Raw genomic sequence first — 22668 nt, 5'->3', positions numbered from 1 at the left:
GTCTTCTTTTATAAACAATTTTTCGAAGATCTATACTTCTTAAATGATTATTCTGACCTTTGAAGAAGCATTTCGACTCATATACTTAGTTTTAAGTATATACTTATACGAACCTTTATTAAAGTTCTAAAGAGTTTGAACTATATTTTAATTTTTTAAAATGAAAAAAGGAGGTGACGTGTCATATAATGATGAGTTTCAATAGGATGAAAATATGCAGTAAAGTTATTCAAGTATCTAGTTACAAGTCACTATGATTCAGGGATTCAATGAGTGATGGTAGGTTACTACTGATATAAGAATTGTATACAGACAAATTTAGACCTATTACTTAACAAAATCAAAAGCACACCATGCGTTAAAGGCTATCAAAAGTTTGTATCAGAAGTTTCTCAGGACCACCTTAGCATCTCAATTTGGAATTTTCAGGGGACCTTGAATGGGCTGTTGAAGTAACTAAAAGGTTAACAAGTCACTAATACAGCTATTACTATTACTGAGACTAAAGGTATTAAGCTGAAACTTTCAGAGAATCTCATCTTTGATAGAACTCTAATTAGATCACAACATTTTGCTCATAGCAGGTTGATAGTAATTTGATCAAACAAAACAGCTTATCTTTCATGATCTCTTAACCAGAACTGCTAAAATTAATAAATATCAGGTCAAAACTGCCAGAGGAACTTTTTTCTTTTTTAGCATAGAGGAAACCGGCTTTAGCCCACATTTTGATAACAGTATCAAAATCTAGTTTTGAAGTTCCCTTAATTTCTGTCATCAGTTACTAATCTACCAACATCCCTAAAAGATTTTAAAAACCATGGAGTTTCACTAATACTCAAATACATAATGCTTTCTGGCCGCAGACCAACTGGCAAATTTCCTGGTATGATGCTCACTGTAAAGGCAAATAAACATAAAAGAATCCAAAATCAAGTGACAAACCTCAAATTGGCTTCAGGGTTGCCACCGCTGGTGATTTTTACCCCTCGGTGATTTTCTTTAATCTGGTAATTTTTTGTGATTTTCTTCTTTAATTTGTTTTTATTTAGAATTTCATTAAATTTAGAGATTTCTACAAAAGTGGTAGAAATTCCATGCGTGATTGGTTTTCCCTATTTTACTGAGGTGAAATCATCAGTGGCTTTTATATTTTGTTTCTCTTTTTATTTGTTATAACTAAAGAATTGCGTTGTTTGAGCTTCTCTGAGCCCTTTTGGCAATCGGGTTGACTGTATTTACAAATTTGAAATAAATGCCACATGTGTGCTAGCAATTTATTGAGCCTAGGAAACGAAAAAAAAACTCAGGTAAAGTAAGCATAGTCTCACACAACGATAGATTCAACAGCCAATGCTTTTTTTTGGAGGAATCAAACAGTCTCAAGGAAAGGGAAGAAAAGATACTAGGCTTTTAGCACAAAATATATTTTTTTTTGGGGTCTCTTGAATAGACTAAACAGAGAAATTTTCATAATTGATTTTGGTCAGTTCAAACCTGCTTAGTTCACCCTTGCCAGGACTGAGATTAGACCTAGGCTAACTGTTTCTGGTGGAAGTCTCCTCAGAAACTAATCTTAAGCATTAAAGTATATGAACTCTTGAGAGAGAAATTTAATAGCTAAATTTTAATCAGGTTTTCTTATATGCAGTATGTTGACATGGGACAAGCCTAACTAGAAATGTTTCACAGCTGATCCTACATTAAATTTAAGTCTCGCTCTGGCCTATCATATTCATACTATGGATTAGATTCAATTTATCCACACTCCCTGTGCTTGCCGGACTTCGGGCTGAACTAATTTCAGCATGGGTGTCCTGTTTTATTATTCCTACAGTAGGCAGGTAATCTTAAGACAAAGATAGAAAATATGCTTTATTCCTCTCTTTCAAGCCCCTTTTCACTGTTGCTTCAGTCCAGTTATGTCGTATTACTATTTTGTGCTTCCCTCATTTTACTTGATTTTTTGTCTGATAGTTTTTTATTTAAGGCAACTAAAAATCAAATAGAAAACCACCTTGCAGTATTAGTAGAGCTTCTTTGATATACCTCTAAAAGACAAAGGAAATATATGGAGTTAATTTTGCCCAATAATTGCAAGATTTGCTGTTTTACTTAGGTAATAACCATTCATAAAAATTTGAAAGTGTTGGAGCTGATTATATAACTTGAGGTAACTTGTTTGATTAAGATAAGAATTTACTGTTTTCATTCCAATTGCTTATTATCCAATGAAAGCAAAAAAAGAGGTTTACATAGATAAATAAACGTTTGCCAGCTATTGGGTACAACAGATGATAAGAGATTATGTCTCTCTAACTATATTCTCTTTCTAAAAATGTGATTAGAGAAAAACTTTTGATCTTGGTATTTACCTAGTCAAGACTTCTTTAGATAGACTAAGAAAAAACAAAGTAAAATGGATAATACAAAGTAAACAAAAAAGCTGGTCCTATGTATTTTATCTTTTTACAATGAGATGCGATGGAAAAATTCCTTGCCTTGTCGGTGTTTTGGCTAGCAAGGCTTTATGTATAGTTTCTTGGGACAAACATTTGGTGTAAAAATTTGAGTAAAATAGTATACCAACCTACACCTAGTTCTAATCCATATCTAAAAAAATGACAGATTTGATTTATATGGTTTGATTTGAATTAAGGATATTAGAATTAATAAAATGCCAAGATGGTTCTTTTATATGATACCTCCAAACCACAGTATTTAGATGATTGTTCAGAATAGGAATCATGTCGAAGGAACGAGGGAAAAATATTTATCACCGTTGTCTGATATTTCAGCTTAGGTTTGACCAATGACAATTTTCCAGAGATAAAACAAACATATAAGAAATTGACACAATTTAAGTGGTCTTTTTCAAAGCTTCAATTACAATCAAGGATGCCAGAATTTCAAATTTTGGTTGGAATTTCGTTTTTGGTATATATTATCTTCCTTCTTGAAGTAATTAAAGGCCTTTGAAAAACATAATGTTTTACTTCAAGGTGCCCAACGTGTCTTTTGGGTGTAAACCCTATCATTATTGACCAGCGATTTTTGGCGATTTTGGTGAAATACTGGTAATTTTTGGCGATTTTCAGGGTGAAAAGCTGTTGATTTTTACTTGGTTGTTGGTGGCAACCTTAATCAGCTGCTTCAAGATTGTTGAATAAACTAATAGCGAAAACCTTGATTCATATCTTTTTCAAACCCGTATTTTAAAAAAATGAATCAAAAAACTTTTTCCACAAAACAAGCTTTTCAAGGAAAGTAAAGAACTCCATTAAACCATAAATGGGCAAAAACAGAATACAATTAGTTACCAAGCGCAATGCTACTACAAATCAGTAACAATAAATAAATGAAACCCTAAACGAACAAATATTGCATTAAATAAAATAGTCAAACAACAAAAAATAACATGATTAAGGTTCACAACCCCTATGCCTTCTTCAGACAAGAACATATTTTGTACTTTACAGAAGAAAAACTACATATAAATCAGCTGAATATACAAATACTCATACTTATTGTTTAAAATCCTAATAGTTTTTATTTATTAAAGTCATAAAAGTGAAAACATTAATTTTTCTTTTAGAAAAGAGCAAATTATGTTCTGGCCTTGAGAGGTCATGGGGGTTTTGAGCCCTAATCATGTTAATTTCTGCTCGTTTGTGAGTTTGACTCTGTTATTTATGGTAATTGCTGTCCGTTTTGGGTTTCATGTGTTTAATAATGCTGACTTGTGGTAGCGTTAAGCTTGGTAGATTATTTGATTCTTTTTTGTCCATTTTTGGTTTAATAAAGTTTTTTTACTTATCCTTGAAACAATTTTATGCTTGATAAATTATTTGATTCTATTTTTGTCCATTTCCAGTTTAACAGAGTTCTTTATTTTTCCTTGAAAAACTTATTTTGTGAAAAAAAACTTTTTTAGTTAAACTATGTCCTTATATTGACATAGTCTTTTTCAGGGAAAAGGAACTGGAACGCACATTACCCTTGGATCGCATTTGACTTTTAAAAAGGGCACTAGAACTTTAATTTCCAGTCAAATTAGCTCCTTTAAAATATCATGAATATTACTAGTTTTGATAGAGCAGCGCTGCCTATAATATTGTTTATATACCCCCTTAACACCTATATGCATATAGTTCTTTGTTTAATTGCAACTTCCCCTAAACGTTCCCTAAAAGTTTAAACTTATTTCCCTTAGTGTCAATAATTACAGTAGCTGTAGAAGTAGTATTCAAATTATACACATAGCGTTTTCTGTCTAGTTCAAAATCCGCCACAACTTACCCTGAAAGGTCTAACTTAATAATATAAGCCATTATTGTGATATTACTTAATCACCCTTTTGACAATCTTCATGCTTATTTCTTTTTTTATTTAGTTCAACATCTGCCTAATTATTCCTTGAAAGCTTCATCTTAATACCTTTAGCTTGTTTAGTAACAATAGCTTTAGTAGCAGTATGCACATATCACCTTTGTTTTGTGTTTTCAGCAACACCTTTAACATATGATGTTCCAACAATACATAAATCAATTCTTAAGATAAACTCTTCTGAAAATCTAAATACACATAGGTCTAGTGTCTTTTGCTATTTCGAATTTGCCATAAATATTCTCTCAAATTTCCCCTTCTTAGACTTAGCCTTAATAATCCTAGCATCACAGTACTTGCAGTTTTAGTGTTGTATTTATTAGTAACAACAGTAGTAGCATTACACCTTGTCTTTTGATCAGTTAAACATCCATTTCATAATGCCCCAGAAGTTTCACTTGGCATGGTAAGCAATTCCATAAAGATAGCTGATGTGCAATTTTGACCCCCTTTTGACGCCTTCTTCATCTGAAAACTCTAAGCCTCTCAAGCTGTAGTAATTGAAATAGTAGTCCCAGTAATTTTGCAGCAGCAGCAGTATTACTGAAAGTAGCAGTGGTAATAACGTTAGTAGCAGCATGTGTACATAACCTTTTTGTCAGTTGATCTTTCCCTTTAAGTATTCTCAAATAGTTCCATCTTAATACCCAAATCCATTCTTGAGATACGCTCTTTTGTCAATCTGCATGGACATAATGTGTTTTGATTCAATTAAATTCCCTATCAATATTGTGTCAAATTTTCCTCTTCATAGTAATATTCCTTCAATTGGTACAAAGGCAGCCCTATCCTGGTGAACAATCGGACTTGCTAGCCCCTTGTATCCACCTTTACTCCAGACAGGCCCCTATCCTGCTGTACTATTGGTGTTGCTAGTCCCTTGCATCCACCTATACTCCAGGCGGGGCCCTATTTTGGTGTATTAATTGAGTTGCTTGCCCCTTGTATCTATCTATACTCAAGATAGGACACTAACCGGGTTCACTATTCGAGTTGATAGCCCCTTATATCAACCAATACTTTGGATGGAACCCTATCCTGGTGTACTATTGGACATGCTAGCCCCTTGTTTCCACCTATACTCCAGCTGTAGCCAAGTCCCGCCATCCCAATGGCACTTTTTCGAAGATCACAAAGAATAGAGATTCCTCCAAAAATGCCAACTACAGAACGAAAGTCATTGATGGTGTTATTGTTAACTAGATTTATAGATATGGCCATGTTTTCTTTTCCAAGGACACATTCTTTAGGTGCGAAACAGTTTTCCACTGATTATATGAAATTTATTTTTGGTATAGGAATCAAACATGAGACCAAGGATTTCCTATGGTCAAAAAACAAAATGTTAGTCAACTGAGTCAACAAGTCAATGATATTATTAGGCTCTTAGAAATATATTCTAGGCAATCAATATATCGTTTCTCAGCATTAGACAACGGATGTTAAGCATTACTGTATTGTGCCAAGTTAATTTTGTAATCGATTTCTCAATTGAAGTTGGATTCTTTGTACATAGTATCAGTAATTTATGTCCAGAAACCTTTTTCAATATCATTCCAAGAATATGCATGCCACTATGATTTGAGATAATTCCTATAGACACTTTCTTTTGATGATCAATGACACTTGTTTTGGTCCTGAAAAATCCTGATTACTACAAATGGGCAGGTATCATTTTTGTAATGTAATGATCCCAAGTACATCAATTTTCATTGCTGGGCTTGAGCCAAGAGTTTGGGTTCCCACGTACCCCAATGGGGCCCCTTGTTCTCCTCCCGGGCCCCGATCCCCCTGTTTTTATCTTCGAATTCTTTTTTTTAACATAAAATGTTTGAGGTGCATTCAATGACATTTCATCTTTGTTGAACATGGTTTATGGATTTTCGTTTGCAGCCACCCCTGTAATACTCTGTGAATGTTGGTTGATCTTAGTTGGTTTAGTGTATGTATTTGATCAATATTAATTGTGCACTGGAAGGATAGATACATGTATCATATTTAAAAATCAAAGATGAAATATCTCAAGAAAGTGTGTGCACATGATAAAACTATCATAGCATTGAATGCTGACAAAGGCAAATATTTGAACTGTGAAACTGGCATTAATGAGGATTTTACTGGAAATATATGAGTACAGTGAGGTATTAAATTCCTGAGGAATACCAAAAAGGGTTCAAAATTATTGATGGTGGTGGATATACCAGAATAAATTTCCAGAGATGATAGAATGCAGAGAATACGAACCTAAAACTTTTAGTTGATGATGAAGACCAAATGTTGTAATAGGCATTGAAAATAATGTTGTAATAGATAATGAAACTACAAATAAAATAAAATAGCGTTGTGAGACAATATAAAAATGGACTATAAAGGTGCATTGAGGAAAAAAAGCACCTGCATACATTACTAGTATCATCAAAAGTTTTCCAACAAATACCGTCATTAAATAGAATAATATCAATGACTTAATGTGTGACAAGATTGTAACTGAAACCATGTTAAAAGTCAAGTATGACCCTAAAATGAAGTAAATGCCTATGTCAAAAAAGAACAAGATGAATAATTGTTAGGGAATGGATTCAATGCATTCATTTTTTATGATAATATTCTACATACAATAATTCCGAAATCATTCATTACATTACTTAGCTTTATTACCATTATTTTAAGGATACAATACCAGCTTCAATGTTTCGATTGTTTATTCAGAAGTTGAAGGTGCAAGAAAAGCAATTTTAAAAGACATAGGTACTACTAGTGGGATCATAGTGGGTCTACTAGAGTCTGAGGTTGGTTAACAGGTTTTCACCAGTATGGATTTTTTCAAAATCAACAAAGACACAAATATACAGAGAGAGAGAGGGTATGATAAGGCAACTTACAAAATTAATTTCTGTTATGGAGGAATTTTGGAGCTGCCCCAACCCCCTCCCCACTGAAACAATCCTTAATTTTAGTATTGTGACTAATTAAATAGCAACTGGCCCAATAGGGCTTTTGTTTGATAGGTCTATCTATCTATTTATTTTAACTATATAGCTAATTTGGTTGAAATTAGATGAATGAAAGAGTCAAAAGCAATATAGAACAGGAACAGATCCATGGGATTGGAGGGGGCGACCCTCCCCCCAAGACACTTTTGGAACCCTTATTCTGCTCTTTTTTCCTTTTTTGATCTTTTTAAAAACAAACTTGTCAATGTGGTCACATTGGTGCCCTTGGTCCAGGCCCCCCCAAAGATTTTTTTTCTAGATCCAACCCTGGATTCTGCTCAGCGTGACAATGTCAACGCAAAATTTGTATTCAGACTTGGTTTATTTACAAGGTCTATTAGGAAAAACTTAAGAGTAGCCTATTAATTTGAAACATTAAGCATGTGTTGAGGGGGATGCTGAACTGACAGAAAGACAATATTTGCACTATGATTTTAGAAACCATGGAATTTCACTAATAATTAAACTCAGAATACATTCTGGTAAAAGACCAACTGATAAATTTCCTTGTATAATGCTTACTGTTAAGAGCAAATAAACATGAAATCAAAATCAAGTGACAAACCTCTACTTAGCTTGCTTCAAGATAGCTAGTTGCCTAACTTTTAGCTTGCTGAACAAACCAATAGTAAACAAATCATGGATTCATATCTTTTTCAAGCCTATATTTTCAAAAATATGCTAAAAAAAAGCTTGCAAAATAGACCATGACAAGAAAACTTCTTGGTCTGGTCAGTAAATTCTGAGCGAAATCTACTCAGCACAACAATGCCAACACAAAATTTTGATTCAGGTTTGGTTTATTTATAAAGTTTATTAGTAATTATCTGTTACCCAAGAGCAATTAGGAAAGCTTAAGAGTATTAATTTAAAACAATAAGGATATATTGAGGGGGATGTTGAACTGGTGAAGAGACAATATTTGTACTACATGTACACTACAGATAATTACTAACAGACATTGTAAATAACCCCAACTTGAATCAAAATTTTGTGTTAGCATTGTCATGCTGAGTAGAATCACAGCAAACCAAGGAGTTTTCTTGTCATTGCCTTATCTACAAGCTTATTTTCAGCATATGATAGGCAGTGCAATAGTAATGCCTAAGTAAAGAATAATGTTGGCACAATGTTTTATATATTTATTTTTGACCAAGGCACTTTGTATTGAAGGAGTCTTCATAAAAACTTCAAAAGGGCTCAATCAATTGAAAATTGAGAGGGCTAGTGCCCTTTTTAAAAGTCAAAATTGATTGGAGGGCAACTTACCCCCTCCTATGTCCAACACTTCCCCAAACACATCAAGTCAATTTTGAGGTATAAATCTTCCTCAACATAGTTAAAAGCCCTTGAATTATGAATATGACGACAACCTCCCCCCCCCCCTAAGCCCTCAGGGGAATGGCTGTAAGCTATTCCCTGGAGGCATGCAAGTTTTAAAAAAGGGATGGCCCTAAGAACTTCAAAATGGCTTATTTGATTGGTAAACAGAGGTTTTAATGTCCTTTTTAAGAGTTAAAGTGACTGGAAGGTGGACCCCCCCCCTCAACACCTTGTATTTTCCCAAAATGCATCTGATTGAAATTTTGAGATCATGATTATGTTCAAAATAGTTGACAGGTGTGGATATTCTGTCTAAAGATAATGACCCCCCCCAAAGCCTTCAGATTGTAAGTTTTGCCCTGGGGGCATATAAGGTTTTTTATAGAAGGCATTGTTGGAGAAACTTCAAAAGGGCTCATTTGATTTGAAATTGAGAGGGGTAGTGCCCTTTTTAATAGTCAAAAGTGATTGGAGGGCAGTTGCAAGTAAAAGTAGTTGCAGTCACAAGCTTTTAGAGTCATAGACATGAGTAGCCCAGGACAAGTCTCATCAACAGTTGTAGTAGCAATGACCCTAAAAGTTTCAAACTAATGTCCTTATCTGTTCCCAAAACTTTGCGGATACATCTAGGCTATTGTAAGACCTGGATGCAAATAATGTAGTTTGATTTAGCTCAACATATCCCCAAACATTGCCAAATTTTTGGTAAATGCTAGTTTAGCTACTTTTTGCTACCTTGGAAAGGGGTTAAGTTAGAAAAATCATACTTTCAGTAACAAATCCAGGGCCAAAAATATATCCTGGGAATATATTGTCTAGCTTCCATGTCAATCCTCTTCTGATTTCTAAATTTTAAACATTTGTCTACTTGATAGGCTCTAAATTTAAGAAACATATTTGCATATATTTGAAACATCATAAATTGTGATCAAGCAAAATAGTGAAAATGAGAACAGTTTTCTTGAACATTTGGTTGTTCATATTATTGACTTACAAATAAATGGAACGCACTTCTAGATGCTATTTTTATGCTCTTTCTAAATATAATAATTGCTTTTCTTGTAGATTCAATTTTAATCCTTTTGAAGATACTTAAACATAATTTCATTCTATATTTTTGGATATAAAAATCAGTTATAACATTTATTTCAAACTTACTATCTCATTATAAGTCCATTTTGAAAAAGTTGTATATTTCACAAATGTTGATTTATCAAGATTAAGTTGATGGAAAAAAAATTCAAAATAAATCCACTATATTCTCTTCTTGTTCTGTTTTAGACTGCTTAAAAATGGTTGTGTCATCTATATTGTCAACTGGAAGCAGAATTGGCATAAGTGAAAAGCACAAAATTCTTAGTTTAAGTCAATAATATGAACAGCAAGATATTTGCCCATGTAAATAGAATTACAAAAAGCAGTAAAATTCTAGTCAATTGACTTCTTTCTATCTCAGAAAGGGTTTAGGTTAGGAAAATGAAACTTCCAGGGATGGGTCTACAGGCTAAAGTATGTTGCGGGAAGGTATTTTACAGTACCCACCTCCACTCCTTCTCCCTCTAGAGGGCCCTGAAATTTGCCTACATGAAAGGTCTACATCTATTGAAATTTTGACAAAAAAACATTTTACCTTAATTTTCAGTTACTAGTTGATTTTTCTCTGCCTTTAGTTCTGGAAATGCAATTCCTGTTATTCAAGTAGAATTTTGAGCCATATCAATGGTTTTTTTTCAAAATTTAGGAAATGTATTTGCATATCTTTAAAACTTTATAAAATGGAATTGAGCAAAGTTATGAAGCTGAAAACAATTTTGTTGTACTTCAATTAAGTAGAAGATCTATTTTGCAAGGTTTAACTTTTATAACACACATATTTTTAAAGGTCATTAAAGGTCAGGGCCCTCTAGAAGGAGGAGTGGAGGTAGTTGCTTCAAAATACCTTCCCAGGACATACTTTAGTCTATAGCCTATATTCATCCATGAAAGTTTCATTTTCCTAACCTAGGCCCTTCCCAAGATAGCAAGAAGTCAATTAACTGGAATTTTATCAAGATGCTAATTCCAGGAGTATATCCATTTCTAGTTGACCCTCCTCCTCTATGGGGCAAACTAAAAGTGTTTAAAGTGGGCTTGCTTATAGGTAACATTACCTATAGAGCATAGTGTATATTCCATGAGCCCTGTGGGCACCAGGACAAGGTCTGTGTTCTATATCTATCTAATAAACCTTGTTTGAGGTTGTTTTTTTGTTTTATTACTCTTTGTTGAACAAAAATAGAATATAGACCTTGCCCTGCTGCCCACAGGGTTCATGGACTAATACGCTTTGCTCTATAGGTAATGTTGCTTGTAAGCAAGCCTGCTTTGTGCAGTCTTTCTGGAGGGGGATTTTAGAAACCTAAAAAATGGGTGCACTTCTCAAAAATGACAAAGAAGCTATGTAATCATCATAATCTTGCTATATGCATTAATTTGCACTTTAGAGCACAGGGAACTAAAGGAAACCTTTACCATTATAGTTTCAGTTTGTTTTAATGTTGCTTCTTAATTTCAGTTGCAAAATAATTGAATTTTTTTATTTAATTGCATACCAAACTCAAATAGTTTGCCATCACTGTTATAAGGTTTCCTCATGGAGATTAAAAATCTCTAAATATTATTTGTCTGGCCTAAATGACCAAGTAAGGCTTAATAAGGAAAGTGTTTTGAGCATTATAGCCTAGCCTCTTTCAGGTAGGCTAATTCTTGATTTATGAGATTTTAAATTTGAAAATCCTCACATAAAGAACTTTGTATTAAAGACTAAAAATAACTTCAAGTAAATAAGGCCACGCCAACCTTAAATAATATTGGGGCAAAGACCCTTAGTACGCTTAGTGTATTTTGAAGCTTCTCGCCAGATTTTGGAGCTGTGTTTTCAGATCAGTGCTTCCACTTTTTTTTTCTGAAAATCAGTAACGACTCCAAAAAAGTCGGGAGATTATCGGGAGTTTTTTTTTAAGTCGGGGAAAAACCAGGAGGTTTTATACAGCTGTTTTGTCTCACATACCAGTTGTATTGGTGGTAAAAATGTCAATAATAGAGAGACAGAACAAATTAGAATCGAAAATATGTTGACGTCTTCTTCTTCTTGCATCTCGAATATGAACCGGTCCGAAAGTATATCAAAATCATCCGGAAAAAAGGGACTTTTGAACTTACAGATTTCCAGAATTTTGAAGTATTGCAGAAGAAATTCAAAAAAAAATCTCGGAAAATCTGGGAACCCAGATTCCGGAAGGTGAAGACTTATTATTACTCTAAAATCAGCAATCAACAAGGAACAATGTTTCTTTCATACAAAACTTATGCAAACTAAATGGTTTTATTGAAAGTCATCTAAAACTACTTGTTCACATAATTAGAACTAGAATTACGAATACGAGTAACAGAACTCAGGCAGAATTTTCAGTGTATCACAATGTAGCTAAAACTACTTGATCACATAACTTGAACTAGAATTATGAATACGAATCACAGTCAGAATTTTCACTAGATTACACTGCAGCTAATCCTGATCGTCAACGGTATTGTTTACTCTTTTTGGGGCCAGACGAGCTCGCGCTAAAGAAGCCGATTTCAAGATAGCGGCACTAGCTTCAGTAGCGGTTGCGGAAGCAACTACGCCTTTCAGTAACTGCCTCATGCTCCCATCTACGACCAGAGACTGAGGTGTCACCTTAAGCCTACTCATGCCAAGTTTAGTCTGAAGCGTTGAACTAGTCGTAACTGTCGACAGGCAGTTACGATTGTCTGTTTTGATGTCCTTCAAAGTACTAAACAGTCTCTCCGCTATTACGTTCGAAAACGGTAGAGCGTACAGGTACTCAACGACAAGCCTCAGGTTACCAAACTTTGGTTTGACGTTAGAGTATTTCTGGGCAAGTATAAGCTTCCAGTAGTCAGTTATTGAGAGCGAACTGGTATCTTCGCCATTTGGCTGTCATACAGAGCTCTGCTCTCTCCACTCTCTGTCTATCAGACTTTTGGACCAGGAGGGTAGGCTATATTTCGCCAAAAATGGTGCCAGGCTAGGAGGATTCAGATCCTGAGCCTGAACAGGGTCAAGTAGTTCTGAGAAGGCGAAAATGTCTTTGTCGAACGAGAAGCGGTTTTTAATCTGGACCACCACTTCTTTGTAAAATTCTCTCGCTGTAGAATAAACCTCGTCAACTTCGTCGGGATTGGCATTTCGTCCATCACTAGACGCAAGAAGGCCAGTCATTGTTGCTTCGGCATCTGAGCCGAGGTAGACCTTTCGTAGATCTACATAACTGGCTTCGTCTTCAACATCAATTTTCATGATGTCGGTACAGCTCCTTATTGCGCGAGCATTCATAAAGTTTTTCAACAGAGTTTCCACCAATTGAATGACTTTGATTTTCAGTCGGTAGAAAATAGGCGCCTGGGACTAGAAAAGGGTATTGAAGTCGTTCAAAAGTCCCAGCGCGTAGTCCACGAACATCATGACGATCCTCATAAATGGATTTTTCAGGGCACTCAGAACTAACTCACTGCCGTGAGTCGGATCTTCAAAATGGGCACTGGTAAAATACAAGGTTAGGGCATTCCACTGCTCTAGAATTCGGTGGACACAGTTCTTTAGTGAAAGCCATCTTGTTTGACCTGGTGCCAATATCTTGTAGACCACAATCTCTGAAAACAATTGAAATTCTTCCAGGGCAGCTGTACGATTGGCACTCATATTGAAATGATTGTACACATGACGACACAGGTCTTCTAGAGTCTTCGTCAGTTTCTTGCTGGCGTATGAGGCGCACAGATGAATGGAATGACAACTGCACTTCACTATTAATACCCAAGGGTAGCTTCTTTGGGTCAGAGTCGCCACTGAGTTGTTACATCCCATCATGGCGTTCGTGGTGTCACTACAGAACCCGACCCAATTCCGTAAAGGCACTTCACTTACTCTTAAAAACTCCAAAGTTTCCTCCAGTTTGGTGAAAATGGAAACTGCTGATCCGTTTGAGCACTCCACAAAATCAATGACATCGATATCAGTTTCCATTTCGTTGTTACAAAAGGAAACACATACAGCGAGATGTTTAACGGTTCCCACATCCGTCGTTTCGTCGATGACCAAAGAAAAAGGTCTCACCTTCATTTCTTCGACAACTTTTTGCTTGTAGTAAGGACTGAGTCCCTGACGAACAACATTCACAACTTTTTGTTTCCCGAGACGCACTTTATCAAGGACCGATTTTGGTGGCATCGCTTTCAGCAGGGGAGTCAACTGGTCCAAAAGAGAAAATGGCAGGTTGTTGCTGACCAGGAATGAAGCAATTTTAGCTTCAGTCTCAAGCACAGACGGAAACTCGTCATGAACCATGTACACTGAAATAGCAGGAGGCATAGCTTTTAGGGTCACTGCGTATTTAACATGCACAGAAGTACGGGCATGGGCAGTGAGATCTGTTTTACCCTTTTTCTAGGAAAGCTCAGCGTTGGACCAAAAAAATATTGCAACTTCAGATCCGTGCTTCTTCGAAAGCCAGCCTTTAAATGTATATTCCATCTCCCAGGATTTCACATACTTTTGCTCGTAACGTTTTCCACTGTTCTTTTTCTTTCGGGGCTTGGGGCTTGGTTCGACAATTATCAATTCCTCATCTGAGCCACTACTGCTAGGAAAAATTTCGATTTTCTTTTCAATTTTCCTTCTTTTATATCCTGAGCTTCATTGGAGTCAGAATAATCTGCGTCCGACATTTCTCATGAGCCTGGAAAGTGTTGTTTGTTACTGGACATACTGCAACATGTATTTGCTTAGGCTCATGTGCACTTATAATATAAGTTTGTTTTCTCGGAAGACCAGTCATTGGTCAAATATTAAATAGTACAGATATTCAAGGAGTCTGGCGAAGACCGGATCTACAAGACGCAATTGTCTGGATCAAATATAAAATTTATGGGACCTCATCGAAACCTTTGGTCTTGTTATGTTATATTTTGAGAGAACCCTGCAAGTCAGGAGTGTTGATAGTGAGATTTATAGTCAGAGCGCATTGCAGTGGACACGTGCTGTAATTTGTCATGTATATAAGTCTTATATGGGCTCATCTACGAACTTGGCCTGTACCTTGACCCAATTGATCCTCATACCTAATTTGAAGAAAATATCTCTACCCCATCGAGAGTTATCGTGCTAACAGACGGACGGACGGACAACTTTTGCGATGTCATAGATATCCCTCCACTTACGTGTTGGGATCTCAAAAACCATAACAGTTCGCTTTTTGGCTCAAATTGAAAAAAAAATATTGATTGTCTCCGTGCGTTAAAATCCATTTTCTTGAATAAGTAAAGAACTAATATTTTCCTGTTTACTAAGGTGATTTTGTTTTATCTTCCTTTTGTTTATATTTTTTTAAAGAGAGAGCTGTTAGTTAAAACGACTAATATTTTGGAAAGTTTGAACATTGGAAGTTTAAGGTGGTTTGAATCATTAGTATTCTTCAGGAGTATAGGAGTTACCAGGAGTTACCTATAGTTACCAGAAGTATTTCTTATGAGCGCAAATGGGCGGTAGGCCACAAGCCCTAGACAAAATTCACGCCACAAAAGGTAAGCCATCACTTTAACACAACTGATGAAAACAAGACTCATTATAACACTTGTTCTCACAATGTTTCTAATTTTAACAGCTGTCTAGCCTTGGAATTTGGAGAGTAGGCTACCTACAGACAATGATTTATTTAATTTTGACCCACTTGTTAATTCCAGCAGAGTTATACAAAACAATCTAAAAGGAATGATATGAAACACAACAAGAGCTAGTAGCTCGTATGGCACTTGCAAGGTTGGTTCAGAAAATGAAATACACAATTGGCTTTTCGTTCTGATCATTTGAAACCAAAACCCCTGAGATAAAAATGACCATGAACTTGGAAATCACGAGAATGTATCGTTTTGTAAAAAGTATTTTATTTTTGGATTTGGCTGTAATGATGCGTACTCTTCTGTAAATGATTTATCCAGAGCATCTGTTTTTTATTCCCACAAAGTTACATCCCGATCTCTCCAGTCGAAGCCGGTCACGTATCCTCCCCCCCCCCCCAAATAGTTGTCGGATCCGGTCCGGACATGAAAAAGATCACCAGAGACATGTCCTCTGTTCAATTATTAAATTTCAATCGAATCTGATCACCCGTTCCAAATTTACGCATGACTCAATATTGCGGATTCCCCCTTCCTCCACTCCCCCTACGACTATCGGACCGATTAAATTTTTATTTACAAGTCAGTTTGATCGGGTCCCTGATACACCGATCCCACCATTCTAACCGTTTTTCGAGATTTCCGGTCTCCCCAAAACAGAACAAAATAGCACACTTTGAAGAGCAAAATAATACACTTTTAATGCACTTTTAATGCACTTTGAACACTGTGACATAAAATTTAGACATATCGGCACTTTGAAAACAGATTTGTCCCTTTGAAAACAGATTTGGTATGGCTGGCTTTGGCCTAAATCTTAAAATCCATCCTCCTATCCTCCTATATTGTGAAGCAGAGCAAAATAACACTAGACAGTAGCGCCAAGACCTGGAAAAAGGGAGACACACTCGAACAGCAGCCACACTAGCGCCACTAGCGATAGTGAACGTCCCTACTGAAACTCAATCGGTCTTGCACCAGCGCTGGCTCCAATAACTTCATATTTTGAACAAAGCAAAAAAAGATACGACCTCCCCAGTTTCCTCGACGTGTGCAGACCGCATATTACCTTTACTAGAAATTTCTAAACCCGCATGTTTGTCTCGCTTTAAATGTCGCAAGCGTAGTGGGCGGCGCTATGAGTATGGCCCGTTTGCAAAGCAAGGAAAGCATAGTTTTTGACCCTACTCCCTAGTGTTATTTTGCTCTGTTGTGACTTGTGAAGCCGATTTCGCCGACACTCGAAATCGTTATTTTGATATAGGCTAGGCTAGTAGTCTGGCGAATACCGGATATCTATAAGACCCGTAAGAATAGTGTATTCGAATTTGTACTATAGAATCCTTGAACTGGCAACAGGTTAAGAATTGGTTTCAAGTTAAAACATGTTATTTTGGTAAAGAAACAGATCATAGAAGCAGAAAAGCCGCCTACCCCCTAGGACAGGTCAGTAGTATACTTCTTGGATTGCCCACGTGCAAGGATGTATAATTGTCCAGTTCCAGTAAACTTGGTACTTACCCTAAAAAAAATCCTGGCACGTAAGGTAAGCCACGTCCTTATTGTACACAAATTATCCAGTGGAAATGAACTATCTGAGTTGACTGATCAGATCAGATGAAGTTATGAACTGAGAATCAAATCAAATCAACCCTTTTTCGAACACAACAATGGTCTCTCACGGGACAAGCTGCCGACTAGGTCATTAATTAGGGTCTGCAGTTGACTTCCGCGAATCAAACGGGGCCGGCGGCTTTGAAACCCCCCTTTTACGGGCAACAAAGACATATTTTGCATTCTGCCAGACAATCAAGAAAGATCAGAAACTTCAAGTTGGACAGAGCTCAATTCAACAGAAATCGGGAGATTATCTGGAGGAAATTTCAGTCGGGAGATTTTCCAAAAAGTCGGGAGATCTCCCGATAAATCGGGAGGAGTGGAAGCGCTGTTTCAGATACCCGTTTAAAACAAAGTTTTAAGAAAATTCGACGGAAAGGTTTTTTACGACTTTGATGCTAAATCATAGATTTGTAATTTTAAATTACATATAACTTAAATATAAATATTATCATAATTGATAATACTATTAATGAATATTATTATAATAATTAATATTGTTAAATATAATTTAATAATACGTCTGTGCTAAACAGTGAGTTTTTAGTATGCATTCATCTTCCGGGCTTCTAACAAGTTAGAAATGGTTTCTTCTGAGTTAAAACCTGTACAAGAGCTATTTAGTATTGTCAGTGTCCATTATGCAATGAACTTGTGAGAGCGAAATGTTTTAAGACTTTGTGAAAATAAACACAAGGACTTTATAAGGATTTTGGTAAACTCGCTTACAGCACTGGTTTTCTTCTCGGTGCCAAATAGCTGAATTTTTGAGTAAATGTTTGTGAGCCGTTGCCTTATGTCGATTTTTATTTTTGGGGAAGAGTTTCGAATCTGTTTAAAACATCACAAGTGACTATTGGTCAAATCCAAATAAACGGATGAGTTTGCTAATGTACTATAAAACTTTGAAGGCACGAATTATATGCAAATTTGACGAAAACGTGACGCAAGCAATAACACTCAAAATGTATTAGATCAAAATTATTTTTTCAGAAGATTTAATCTTTTTTTTAAAATAAAAAGTTGTGTATCGCTTCTTTCCGTGTTTGTATTTTTGTGATATCGGTCATTTTATGCAATTAAAACTCAATAATCACAATATCATACCTTTCAACAGAGTGTGTGTCATAATAATGAAACAGATTTAGTTTTTTGTGCACAGTAGAGCACAAAAGAAATTTAGACTCGGACACAGAAGAAATTTGTCTTCGAGAAGACGAATAAAAACAACAGACGACTACTTTTTGGAAATACCTTATAATATTTAAGTTATACCCAGCTTGGAGGCCTTACGCAGAAAAAGTTTTGAACAATTGGAGTCACAATGCAAGTAAATGTCAGTTGATTCTACTTACCACCTCCATTTCAATTTACAGGGCTGTAGCAACAGGGGGGGGGGGGGGTAGCAATCCAAACTTTTTGATAGTCAAACTTTTCTGGACTCTTCAGTGCTTGTCAACGGCATGGAACTTTGCATGAAATTAAGGTAAAACTTAATGCCCTCTTGTCAAAGACAAAATAAACAATTATTATCTTTAGCAGAAATTCATGTATAAGCAATTGGTCTGTTACCTATGCCAGAAATCCAGAATTTGAGCAATTATTTGTGATAAACGATAAGAATGGCCATGTTTAGACAATTTTTGAGCAAAAAACTTTGGAAGGAGTAGTTTGTAACTACCATGTTACTTTTTGCGTTGAAAAAATAGTTTTATATAGCTATATATTTACTTCTTAATTTAAAATTATATCTACACTTAATCTACTAATTTGCTCTCCTAATTATTTTTGGATTAAATAAAAAAAAAGGTTTTTCAAACTTATAGTGAGCAGTAACACTGAAACTAAAAACGAACAGAAATTATTCCTTATATGAAGAGACTACCCCTCCTCATTACCTTGCTCTTTACGCTTAGGTTTAACTGCTTATCCAAAATGGTACTGAGTAGAGTGACAAAAACCCTTTTTATACAGAACAAATAATGCGAGTAAATCTGGCTCACCCTTCATGGAAAATCCCCCCTTCACCGAAAACACCTCCGTGGAAATTTCCTCCCACGTCAATTAAATATCCCCGTAAAAGTCCTTCCGGAAAATCCCACCCTCAATGAAATATCCCCCTAAAATTTCTTGTTGACAATTTAGCCTGACAAATTCTCTTTAGCATACTTTCATTCGAAAAAAAACTTTTATTTCTAATCGCTTCCTCGATTACCCTCAAAACCTCCCATTCCGCGGAAACTTTGTCCGGAAATTCAAACACACTAAAAAAAACCCCTAGATAATCCCTCAAGAGTATATGCACATCACAGCCTATATAGACACTATACATTTGTCTATACATGCTGTGCTGCACATGCAAAAACGAGCTGTCAAAGAGAAAATACTTTAAATAAATAATTTCGGATAGGATTTCTGTCGAATCCCCCAGTAAAAAATTTCTCTTAAGAGGTCTACCACCCCCTGAATTTCCCTCCCCGCAGATACTCCTCTATGATATCCTCCCTAAGTACATACTCCCCTAAAAAATCTCTGTATACTTCACAAAAACAAATACTATACGTAAACAATCGTTAAAAATCATAGCTTATATGCCTCTCCCCGCGGACTGTGGGGGGTCGCGTTACTCCAAGAGACGTATTTATTGGATCTTTCAACTATGCTGAACAAAATAATTATCTCAAATTTTTTATAAGACAAGTTTTTGAAAAAAAGGAGCGTGGGAGGGGGTTAGTTGCCCTCCAATATTTCGGTTGCTAATCCAACTTCTGATTACCACTCCACTTTAGCGAGGGGTTGTCCTCCTCAAAGACAGAATTTCTGAACTCTTCAATTACGCTGAACAAAATTGCTGTGTCGAAATTTGATTGGACGTGCTTGTGGAAATGATGGAGGCGGGAGGGGGTCTGGGAAGCGGGGGGATGTTAGATATGGAAGGCATACACCCTAGAAGCTAGTTCCAAGACTTAGCATCCAGAAGGTATTATTATGTCCACCTGGTTGTTCCGTAAAAAGCCGTGTTTTTCTTCGGATTTTTTTTTTCCAAGATTTGTACGTAATATAGTTATTTATGCAATTTATTTCGGATGACGTAATTTCGCGTGTTACCGAGACTTGTTATGATAGGTTAAGACGCTAATCAATAGGGGAACCGCTGTTGTAAATGAAAATGACCTATTGTGTACACGTGGATGCTATGTAAATATAAACGCACGTGTTGATTTTTGTTCTTAAAAGTGTTTTTTCTTCGAGATATCTTTTTCCGCAAGAATTTTTTTTCTTCAAGATTTTTTTCATCAAGGAATTTTTTTTCCTCAAGATTTTTTTTCTTTGAAAGATTTCTTTTCATCATAAACTTTTTCCTTGAGATATTTTTCTTTGAGATAATTTATTCGAGACTTATTATAATAGGGCTACGAGAAGACGTGTTTTGATTCAGGGGAACATAATAAACCTTCATCAAAGGTCTTTTTCCGGTGTAGGAATCAAGTGTGATACCTAGGATTTTAATTCGAATGATACCTTAGACAAGGAGTCAACAAGCAACTGATATTGTTTTATTCCAGAAAATAAAATTCATGTGATAAGTTGTTTGCCACTCGGAAAATTCACATGAATTTTTCTTGGATCGATATAACCCATACTAATGTTTCCATAAATTATGGATCCCGTGTTTCTTATCCTCCGGAGAAAATTCCCATAAATAGCAAAAATCAATCAGTAGAAATTGCGGTTGGTAAGCTATTTAAATTCAGTTGAGCGTCACAGTTAGATATGTAGTTGCTATTGTTTATTTAATCTATTGCCCAAAAAGTGCTTGTAAATTCAAGAGAAGCACAGAAATATACTGTGACTATTCATGAAACCAATCAAGGATTATTTTTTTAAAGTCATAGCGTAAGATGAGCATTTCATTCGTAATTTTATTTTATTATGAACGTAAGACCTAATTCGAATTTTCTCTTGGAATACCCTATTGAAGCAAAAAAATGAAATGAATGGATGAGATAACAAGAATTGAATTACCATCCATGAACCAAGACTTGTGGCTCGTGGCAATCGGTGCCAATTGCATTGTGTTTCAAGCAAGAATCCATTTTTCTCGCAAACATCGATATTTTAAGGAAACACATCTCATTTTGAACCATGTATTTGATTGGTTCAATCTCGTTTCGAGCAAAACCGCAGTTTCAAGCATTGATATGCACATTTTCTCCGATTTTCGAACATCAGCATTGTTCATGCCACCGTGGCTTTATGTGTCTGCTCTCTAGATGCCTCGCGGCACCATATGGCACATACTATCATCTTAATTATTTTTACCCATTATCTTACAAAAAAAATATAGACTAAAATAGACCGTAGTTTTTATTTGAACAGCTGGACTTCCCACTTCATTTATAGATCGTGTTACTCCAAGGCAGTTTACGCCACCGTGGCACTACGGTGCTGCCCAAGGGGACGACCCCTCTCATATATCTATATATATAAAAATAAGTTGTCTGTCTGTCTGTGGATCTGTGGATCAGGTGACGTCATGTTTCGGCTGACGTCATGAAATTAGTTGCCGTCATTTTTGCTTTGAAGGTGACGTCATTCAAGTTATATAAGACATATGTTCGCGTAGAAATCTATTAATGTTTAAGTTTACAATGACTGATGAAGATGCTCAAAGAGTCTATGGGCACACGTAAAAACATTAAAATTAACTACAAATATGCGTGTCCGATTGCAAAACGATGACTCTGGTCAAACATTTTCAGATCAATTGCTGGCAATGGGAAACGGAAAGCTCCCCGTAGACTCAATTTCAGGACGTATACAACTACCTGCTGATTTCTGTAATTTAGTGACGTCCAAAAATGAATTGATTGAAAAAGTATTTCCGAATATTCTAAAAAATTATAAAAATAATAAATGGCTAAGTGAAAGAGCGATTCTCGCACCCAAAAATATAGACGTCCACGAAATCAACAATATTGTTTTGACCAAGATTCAAGACCAGGCAGTCCTTTACAAGTCAGTCGACACAGTTTTGGAACCAAATGAAGCGGTTAATTATCCATCTGAATTTTTAAATTCCATAGATCTTTCAGGGTTTCCACCACACGTGCTACAACTAAAAATAGGCGTACCAATAATACTTTTAAGAAATATAAACCCACCAAAGCTTTGCAATGGCACAAGACTTGCCGTAAAAAAAAACAATGGAAAACCTAATAGAGGCCACAATCCTGACAGGGCCTTTCGAGGGTGAGGCTGTTCTTATTCCTAGCATTCCCATGATTCCAACGGATCTGCCTTTTCAATTTAAAAGATTGCAATTCCCAATTCGATTAGCATTTGCAATCACCATTAACAAAGCTCAAGGTCAATCATTAAAAAAATGTGGTATTGATCTTAATACTGATTGTTTTTCCCATGGACAATTGTACGTTGCATGTTCGAGGGTCGGAAAACCTGACAATCTATTTATATGCAGCGAGAATTGGACAGCGAAGAATGTTGTATATTCGCAAGTTTTACGCAGTTAATTTGTATTTCGGAACCAAATGAAGCGGTTAATTATCCATCTGAATTTTTAAATTCCATAGATCCTTCAGGGTTTTCACCACACGTGCTACAACTAAAA

The 22668-nt window shown here is 35.8% G+C and overlaps 1 protein-coding gene across 1 annotated transcript in view; it reads right to left on the bottom strand.

Annotated features, from left to right (window-relative positions):
- The window catches only part of LOC136027407 (arf-GAP domain and FG repeat-containing protein 1-like), a 78341-nt gene extending 66728 nt beyond the window's left edge, over nt 1-11613 (bottom strand). Inside the window, exon 1 of the mRNA XM_065704646.1 lies at nt 11541-11613. The gene's annotated coding sequence lies outside the window, so the exon portion shown is untranslated. The remainder of the gene's footprint in view (nt 1-11540) is intronic.
- Between the last annotated feature and the right edge of the window lie 11055 nt (nt 11614-22668).

The sequence above is a fragment of the Artemia franciscana genome, chromosome 5 (genome assembly GCF_032884065.1).
Source record: "Artemia franciscana chromosome 5, ASM3288406v1, whole genome shotgun sequence".
Lineage (NCBI taxonomy): Eukaryota > Metazoa > Arthropoda > Branchiopoda > Anostraca > Artemiidae > Artemia > Artemia franciscana.
The sequence above is the reverse complement of the archived record's forward strand: the minus strand, read 5'-3'. Positions and strand labels throughout refer to the sequence as shown.